Here is a 10,532-nt window from a genome sequence, read left to right on the forward strand (position 1 = left end):
AATGGACAAAAGACACGTCCAAAAATGATTTTATCTTTGTATGACACATTTTGTAGTTGGAACTGTCAACACGATGGTAAAGGCCTAAATATTGAGGGATGTTTTTAAGGGTTGGCAAATTGCAAATGTATCTGCTTTAGAAAAGCATAACTGGTCTCTCATGCGAACATTACTTTGCAGCTTTTGAGTTTGAAATGCATTATTTTTATGGTTCAACTCTTTGGTCTGTTAAAATTGCCGGAATCACCCTGGTTAAGCACATAACTGTCATGAATCATTAATTTATGTATAGTTTATACACGAGTTTGTCTTTTTTCCAGTGTCATTACATATATATATATACATATCTCAATACGAAGACCCTATCTAAATTTTCAAACGTATGAACTCTTAGGATTTTATGATTTTGGCTAACATTCCAAGAAAGATAAAAAAAAAGTTTTAGTTTTTTTATTTTATTTTGATCCATTCATTCTGAATACAGGTATATAAATATCAAGATGACGTGCTCAGTTACTTTTACTGAAGACTGATTGGTTTATACACTGGTATTGTAATGTAAAGATAAAAAAAAGTGTGTCAAAGAGGCTTTAGCCCTTCCGATCAGTGAATTAATAGTCAAATACAGTCAATTCAATACAAATACAATTCAACACTTATTAAATCCGTCTTTTTATGACCTTTAAAGCGAAAAATATACCAACTCAGCGATATGGGAATTCCAGTACATCGTAACACTTTTACCCTGAAAATAAGCGAGGCAATTTAATACATATTATTTCCATTGTAATTGAGCAAATACAATTTGTGGCAGAATGAATGGAGCCGTCACGTTAATTTCATGTGCATTGTTTTACATATATATGAATCTACGAAAATAAAAACAAATATCTAATAATACTAAAGCTATGTTATACCGTCTTAAATTATTACTAAAACAATGACAACGTAATATTGCTTAACTCACCTCACAGGTATTACCTAACGAATACAATCCTATCATAGTTAAAAAAAAAGACAAGACAGCAAAACAAAATGATAGTTTTATTCAAACTGTATCAATAATGTCTCGATATGACATATCAAAAAGACGCGGAACGTATATTTGAATATTTAACTAACTTTTTGTTTCTTTGAATGATACAAATGCATTACTTGATCCAGATTTTAATGGTTTTGTCTGCATCGTGTCCATCACAATAAAACTGATTAACGACAAAACAACAAATGAAACTTCCCTGTCTATAGACTAACCATACTAATGGGAAATTTTGACCTAAAAGGTTATTTTTACCCTAAGTTGTTTTCCTGGTTCGTCAAGTGACGTCTTTTGTACTTTAGTGCCTTATACAAATCTTCATCAGAATCAGGAAAACGTGTGAAACACGGTCAGAAAATAAACTTACCATTTTGACAGTTCAATTTCACTACTATGGATTTTCTCAGATTGTTATTGTAAATTGAATTTTAAAATTTGCGATCGGCAGATAGATATTTCAATCATCATCATTGAAAACAAATATAGTAATTAAGGGAACCAAGGTTATAGCGGTAATCAAAAGAATGTAATCCAGGGGCATAGACCAGATACGGAACACAGGCATACACAACAAAGAACATAAAGTAACTAAAATCATACATACAATGTAACACAGCAAATGAGCAGCTCGGACTCCACTAAAAACTGGGAGCATGGACCAGGTGCACCGGCAGGGTAAGCGTCCTCTGCTTTTCTAGAAACACCCACCGAGTTGTTCATAAAAAGTCAAGTCCGAGTAGGTAAACTGAGATTAAAGGATCTAGCTAAACGATATTCTTTCTTTCGGATCAGATCAGCTATAAAGTCAGCCTCATAGGAATGAAGGAAAAGTAAAGGAGCATAATTTGTTTCCATTGGAATGCCGACCGTTTGTTGAAAAACACGTCCACCACACTGGACAAACATGTTGTCGATTAAAAATTCCAGCATTTTGTAAAATTCTTCCTCTGTATATTTGGAAAATGATTTGGAATTATTTCTTAAGTATGAGGAATCTCTACCAAGAACTATATGTTTGTATTTAGGTGTACCATTTTAAAAAAAAAAAAAAAAAACAACGATGTATAATGTTTTTAAATCGGGATTTTAACTGCGTATGGGGAATAGAAGTATACACTGTTGCAAAATCATTGGTTTAAGGTTATTATATTCAGATAATAGTCTTGAACTGATTGTCTCCAAAAGATCTTTCGAATTTTTCAGGATCCACATTGAATTAATACCACTACGGGAGTAACAAGTATTGTGGTAGGACTGTAAACCCTCTATGACAGTTGTGAGTATAGAAGTCAAAAGTTTTGAAAGATATTTGGTGGTACATTTTGCAGATCTAGCTATGAAACGTTGTTTGCATGGATTCTTGTGGAGTTTAGGAATCCATCACATAGACCGTCAATCAAAATCATCGTCCTTGGTAGAGAGACCAAAAGAGCACAGATTTTTTGTCTCCAAAATCTCTTCGTTGGAGAGTGTGGTAGCAGTGTAGGTCTTATCACTGCTATCATTTTCTACGTCTACCTCTGATAATAAACATTGGGTGTTAAACGTTTTGCAGACAAAAACAATGTTGTTTTGAGCTTTGTCTGCTGGTACGACAATATATTTGTCATGTATAGTAGACAATGTTTTTGCTACATCGGGATCTTTGAAAACCGATGTAGCCTTGGCACTCATTTACCTACTTAAAACTTTCATTCGTTTCAAAATTAAAGACCACACGGCCTTTAACAACTCTGACAGAGAACCAATGTCTTCTTATTTGTACAAGAAGCTCATGTCAACTTAGAAAAAATATTGTAATATTTTAGCTGCAGAAAATCCAAAAGTGACATAACACTTTTTCAGATGTGAATTATCAAAACTTACTACACAATAACATTCAATATTTCATGGTATGATAATTAGAGAAAATTTTTCTGTTATCAAGCTTTTTCTTAAATTCATACCTCCGATGAAAATGGCCTGGTAAAAATTACCTCCATATGTTTTTTTTTTTTTTTTCGCCAGCGCACTTTTTATACCTCCAACTCTTCTAATGATTGATTTTTATGACGTTTGATATAAATGGTAATTGTCCGAAACGTCGCCATTCGATTGAAGATAATTTCATATATGCCAGTCAATGTTTTTTTTTTTAATTTCAATTACTGCTACATGGATTTTGTAATTTACCAAGACAAGAAATTTGTTTTTCATTTGCTTCATACATATGTATTCTCTAACATTTTTTAACTCAACAGGCACTAAAAGCAAATTTGCTTATAACTTACTGTATACTTTATCCAGTTGCATCATTAATATTGTGCATACATAAGAAAATCAGGAAAAATGTAAACGATATCATGGATAACTATAGGAATCAAGGAATACAATTAAAACATTACATAAAACAGTCTTTGTTTATCACACAAGTAATTCGTGAACATTTATTTCAGAAAACATGGCAATGCAAGTAATGTTACTTTGCGCCAGCTAGATGCATGGATTAAGTAAACATGACCATAATCGGAAGTATCAAACCAATGGTGTTTTTTATCATATTGAAGTCGGTTCATTGTTGTTTAAGATACAGAAACCTTTCAGTTGCTCGATTTCTTTCTTTCACTTTTTAATACTTTCTTCATTTTACTTCTGGTAATTTGTTAGCTTGTTTTCTACAGGTGGTTGTACTTGGAATGACTCATTTGTAAACATACTTTGGCATTCACGAATTTTAAAACAGTGTTTTTATTATAGCCCACAAAAAATCTTTTTTTTATAATTTTCTATGGATTGGTTTATATGTCGAAATGTATGAACCTTTATGCTAAATTATACGATTTTGTTAAGCAAATTGTTTCAATAATCTTACATTAGTTTGACTTGTGGTTTGATTGATTGACATTTTCTTGTTTTAACCAAACACCCAGAGAAGACTATTTTGTGTCGGATTTTAAGGTAATATTTTATGACAACAACACTACGCAAAATTCTCACTTAACTTGGATTCATCTCACTGTTTTGGTCTTGATACTCTCATTAAAAAAACCGTTTGTCATTAACTCATGGCAATGCAACCGTACCTGTCGCTTCACCTAGTGTAACTCTTATTTTGCCGACTAAGAGTTTTTCACCAACCTAGATAGTAAAATATTTCCCATAAGAACTATATGCACTGAAACGTTTGACAGCTTGACAATATAACATACTTCCCGTAGTTAGAATAATATCGTACAAAGAATTGCAGGTTTTATGTTCTTGACTGTTGTCAACTTTATGATATCTTGGTGTATGATAAAATATGGATAAAGGGTAATGTTTGAATTATACAGTTGCACATAATACAGTTATACATAACAGTCTGCTCGTTTCTTTCTTTTATTTTCTCCAATTATTTAATAGTACTTTAGACTTTACCTAATTCTGTCGTCATTTTCAATATATCTTATCGTTTTTTAAAAGAAAAAAACTTCACTGCAATACACATTTAATGACAACCGCATTTACAGAAGCGTTCAAACAATATCGAACATTACACATGACCAAGATGACATAGCTTTCTCCAAAAGGGGAGATTCAATCCTTGCAAACAGTTGTATATGCAAATGACACCGCATGACAGCTTCTGATTTAGTTAAGCAAATAATGCTTACTATTACCGACATGACGTCGACGTAACCAGCTTTTCGTGAGGATACATTTATCATAAAGTCGTATATAATATGATTCTTAAGTGACATAATAACAAACAGAATGAGGCATGGGTTTAATTTCTTTAGACGTTTCCTATTTTTCTTAACTAGAGAGACAAAGATATATGAGTTTGTCTGTAGATTAAGCATTTCAAAAGATAAAGAGCTTATATTATAGCTTTTCATGGATATGAAGACCCAAATAAAAGACAGAATCTCAACAAGGATCAACGGCACCAACATAAAAGCCTTAAAGATCAAAGAAAATTCTGCTGTGAACATTGTTGAATCGTTATTGCTTTATTCTTCAACATTGACAGATACATCCATATAAGAATAGTTTAGGAATTTGAATAAATGATATGCTTCATTCGAAACGAATTTAATATTCGCTACAACACTCAACATTTTTTCAAAGTGATTTTTTGTTGAATAGTATTCAATATTAACAATATGAAGTAATAATGCGTGGCTTTCGTCCATGTGTAAATATTGTTTGACACGTAACCCGGAGCTGCATTATTGTTGCAAGATAATTACCGAATTATATTCATTTGCAATATGACGGCTATCGAGCAGGACATGCTTACCTTTCCCAGTTTTATGGGAGTTTATTTTTTATTTTTTATTTATTTTTTTTGCAGCTATTTACAGAATTGTCCACTTGCCTACAGCTTGCAAACAATTAAGGTGCAGACGAGGTTAATAATTTCTATTATTTTATCTCGTTATGCGTTTATTGAATTTGATGATTATAACGAACAAGAAAATCAGCGGTACAATAATATTGTAATTCAATAAAAAATAAATTTGATATTTCATTTTGTATATAATTGGAAAAATCGTGACTCAAACACTTTAAGTGTTACTGTAATGAGGAGTTACTGAATTATCCGGGATGCTTTTGATATTGATTGTATAGGTTATTAACATCACTTATAGATACCAGTCTTTGTACCTATTCCTTTTGACGGAGTTTGACGCTTTAGCTACAGCGCGCGTGATCCTCTGAATCGGGCTTGTATAGTAAATTGAATTTGAGGTTCATTTATTTACAATTTACGTTTTCTAAATATAATCAATTCCAATCAAAAGTAGACGCATTCACATACAATTTAATATTTTTCTTTATTAAAATAACTCTTCCTATATGTTATGGCTAATTGAAACCAACAACACATCCGAAGCATTTAAAAAAAATAAACTTTTCAAGGTTATAATATAATCTTACAAACTTTTTGTGGACCTGAAGACCTATGCTGAAAGATATTACATAACAACTAAGCAATTTGTATCGCTCTTCTTGTTATGTAGCATCATAGCTTTAGTGCAGTCAATTAATAGCGTTTTGTAACCATAATGTAAAAGTTTGTGCATCCATGTTTTGTTTTTGAAAATTAAATTGAGACATCAGTTATATCATAAAATATACTCTTGGGCATAGTTTATTGATATTGAATACTGTAACTTAATATATGCTTTAATGTTTAACGACTAAGTTTATTGTTTGGTGTAAATTAAACATTAAATAACTTAAGTTTTGCAATATGAGGAACAGGAGCCGGTCATCAAAAATATAGTCAAACAATTTTATTTATATAAACTGTGCAAATGTCTAAAATGAAAATGGTTAAAAAAACACTTGGTGTTCAAATCAAATGAATTTTTGAATTAAAAAAATAAACATATATTCTAGCAGTTAAAGTCGTTTCCTTATCAGCTACAGTTCTTTAACTGATGTTCTTAACCAGAACCGTTAACAAGTTAATGTTAACCATTAATGGTTGGTAACTCCTCATATGAGTGTTTTCTTGTCACGATCCAGTTGAAACGTTTGTAAAAAAAAAGATTTAAAAGATTATTTCATTAATCGTTAGTTTTATTTTGATTTTTCCCAAGAAATGTGCCTAAATATATATTTTTTTTTCATTTCAACGGAAACAACTTTATTAATTAGCCCTTTGTTCGACTCAGTAGAGACTTTCGTATGTCTTATCATTTGGATCATTTTATCAGCAAGTGTTTTTCTACTTATTTATTGTTTCAAGATGTAACCTCAAGTCTGCTGGAAAAAACATATTTTTTCCTTTAAAATGCCAACAATTTGTATTAGACTTCTGCTTAGCTCTTCTAGTAAAAAAAGATTTTTCAAAAGAATGTAATCAAGACACAAATACCAGACATGGAAAACAGACATACACACCAAAGAACATAAAGTAACTAAAATCATTGACTGCAATTTTGTAGTAACATAACCCTGTTCCATAAGCCTACTTGATAGAAGTCAAGCCGATTAAAAAGTCTATGTAGTTTCGGCAAAATCTGACATAAAGTATGAGTTGTGATATGAAAACTATGACACGTTGAACAAGTCAGCGTAACGATCCACGAGTTCATGATGACGACCACGACTACTTCTGTAGTGATGACTGCAATTTTGTAGTAACATAACCCTGTTCCAGAAGCCTATTTGATAGAAGTCAAGCTGATTAAAAAGTCTGCGTAGTTTCAGCAAAATCTTACATAAAGTATGAGTTGTGATATGAACGCAGGTTATGAAGGGATGTTGCCACAGATGAAAGGAATTCTGAATTAAGTCATCACGTTTGACGTAAAGTTTGGTCAAATAAAATCATACATACAAAGTAACAAAAGCAAATGAGCAACTCGGACTCCTCTTAAAAACTTGGAGCATGGACCAGCTGCAACGGTAGGGCAAGCGTTCTCTGCTTTTCTAGAAACACCCCCCCGAGTTGCTCATAAAAAGTCAAGTCCGGGGTAGACAAAAGAGGAAAGGAAAACTATGACACGTTGAACAAATCAGCGTAACGATCCACGAGTTCATGATGACGACCACAAAACTTCTGTAGTGATAAATATGTTGTCGATTAAAAATTCCAATTCCTGCATATTGTAAACATCTTCTGTAAGAAAAAAGTGATGATAGATAAAAAAAAAAGGCAAAACACACAAATCAAACATTTATTTCTAGCAACTGATATACATCAAAAAACGGCACAATCGAAATCTTAAAAGACAAACCATGTATTGGGAAAATGAGGTTCATGTTAGCCAATGCTCATATATTTTAATGAATGCATGTACACTGTTTATTGAAAGAGTAATCAAGGGAACCAAGGTTATAGCGGTAATCAAAAGAATGTAATCCAGGGACAAAGACCAGACATGGAAAACAGACATACACAACAAAGAACATAAAGTAACTAAAATCATACATACAAAGTAACAAAAGTAAATGAGCAACTCGCACTCCAATAAAAACTGGGAGCATGGACCAGGTGCACCGGTAGGGTAAGCGTCCTCTGCTTTTCTAGAAACACCCCCCGAGTTGCTCATAAAAGGTCAAGTCCGGGGAAGACAAATGATAAAAAGCAAAACTATGACCCGTTGAATACATCAGTTTTTATGGTGCTGATGGATACACAATAACGATCCACGAGTTCATTATGACGACCATAAAACTTCTGTAGTGATGACTTCAATCTTGTAGCAACATAACCCTGTTCCAGAAGCCTATTTGTTAGAGTTCTAGCGCGATACAAAAAGTCTGCGGAGTTTCGGCAAGCTCTGGCATAACGTATGAGTTGTGATATGAACACTCCATACGTAGGAGCCGAAGGGATGTTGCCACGGATGAAAGTAAAGTTTGGTCAATAGTTTTCCTTTACCATCGATTTCTAAGTGTAGGTCAAGATATGAGTGTAACTTCTTGTCTAGCCCTAAAGTGTATATAAGTACTTAATGTAGATAATATCTTACTCTAAAATGTTTTAATTGTTATAATATTCATTACATGTAACAGCATCAGCGAGTGGACGTAAGGCCCGTCAGTCAACCAGCCAAGTTGATTTAAAAAAATATATATAATTGATTGATAAAATGACTGTTGAACTACAACAACTTTCCTTTATAGGGTGATGCATCGGTCTTCTGGTATTGAAAGGAGTACTTATTAGAGATCAACCGCATTTTGGATTACGTTTCAATATGTTTTCGTACGTTCTTCCAAACAGCTACCGGAGTTATTGTTCTTAATTAAATGACTGTATGTGTTTCTTTTATATTTTTTGATGATATTTGCAATGAAATATAAAGTAAAAATATTTTGCACATTCAAATAATTATTTTTGTTGTATTTGCACCAAAGCGTTCTGTTTTAAACTATGCTGTGTCACCTTGTCAACATTTTATATAGTATATAGTTTTCCCATTAATAACTTCTTGTCAATAAGTTTGAACGATAAAGTTATTTGACACTGAAGATGTAGCGTCTCAACGAAGACTACTTCATGTAACTAGATCCCATTAGCGTCAAACAAAATTCATATTTGTTCAAATATGGCAAGTACAACTCAAACAGTATTTATTATTATTATTAAAAATTGTGTTACCTGTACCCAAATCATTTTTTTTTCTTTATAACCAGGTAAATTATATTTCAACTGCATACAGGCCTACATTGGCAGTCGTTGGTTTCTTCTCTTACTACCCGCTGCAGACAAGCCTTTCGAAAAAAAATACTCGAATCGTTCGTGATTTGACGATCGTGTAACGTTGATTAAAATCATTCACCTTTTCCCGACTTTGCAATTTCTGGGAAAGCTGGCTGCAGCGTCTACAGTGTTTCAGACGTCAGACGCTGTTTCAGAGCTTCGGTCAATTAAAGCTTTGAAAATTTATCACCGTAGGATATGATTGAGGACAAAAAATAAATAAGTTAAGAAGAAAATACCTTATTAACTTTCTATTGCACGAATCACTTATTTTGTATGATTTTTATATGGATTTCTACCTAACTAAATAAAAAAAAGAAATCTTTATTTAACAAAATCATAAAAGAAGGCGTTCCGCTAATTTATGGTAAAAAAAAACATGGTATATTCTTTAACACAATGCGTGCACTACTCCTATTCTTATGTGTCAATTAGTTACAATATTATAATATGAAGTCACAACCCTCGAAGTAAAGGCCCCATAATAAAGACATTTCTCTAAAGTTTGGTTTGACCAAAATGTTTTTTTTATAATATAGTATTTATTCTGAAGTAACAATAACACGCTCATATATCTGAAACAATATTTCAGTTTTGAAATAGCGTTGTGAGGTACTTCAAACACACTGTTTAATCTGCATTACTTCACGACTGGGACATTGATAGAACGTTGTAATTCAAATTATTGTACAGTTATTCAAGACGAATCCTTGCCCGAATAAGTCATTTCAAGTTACCAAGATACAAGCTAATACTCCATATGTAAAGCCCCTCTTTGTACAGATAACGGTTGTTTACTTTTTTCTGCTGATCTATAAAACCCTTCACTTAGCTTTTGTAAACTATTTAATTGACTTCGTTTCGTTCTTTTATGAAACATTCAATAAATTCTACTTTTCTCAAAAGAAATGTGAATCTTTTCGAAAGTCGAAATACGCCTCAGAATGCGACGATTCTATTTGCTACACTGTTCCATCGGATCAAATTGATACAGGGAACTAACGTTAGGATAGAAAAAGTCTGAAAAAATCCCAAAGGTGTTAGAACTTTGCGGGACTCGAACTCTAACTGCTGTGACATCCATGGCAACGCCGCCTGCACAAAGTACAGGTCCGTCTCTCAATAAAAAAAAAATAAATCGTTAGCATTGGTTTTAAAATTGTAATGTATTGGCACTCTTCGAACACAGCATTTTGACGACAATCTATGACCGATTTAAAATAAATGAGTGCGGGTGCATACTATGAAACAATCAAACATTTTCTATATATAAATGCATAATTAGGTATTTATCAAAATGATCATTAT

This window comes from Perna viridis, chromosome 2 (genome assembly GCF_037379345.1).
Source record: "Perna viridis isolate PV_CMFRI_1.1 ecotype Kerala chromosome 2, ASM3737934v1, whole genome shotgun sequence".
NCBI lineage: Eukaryota > Metazoa > Mollusca > Bivalvia > Mytilida > Mytilidae > Perna > Perna viridis.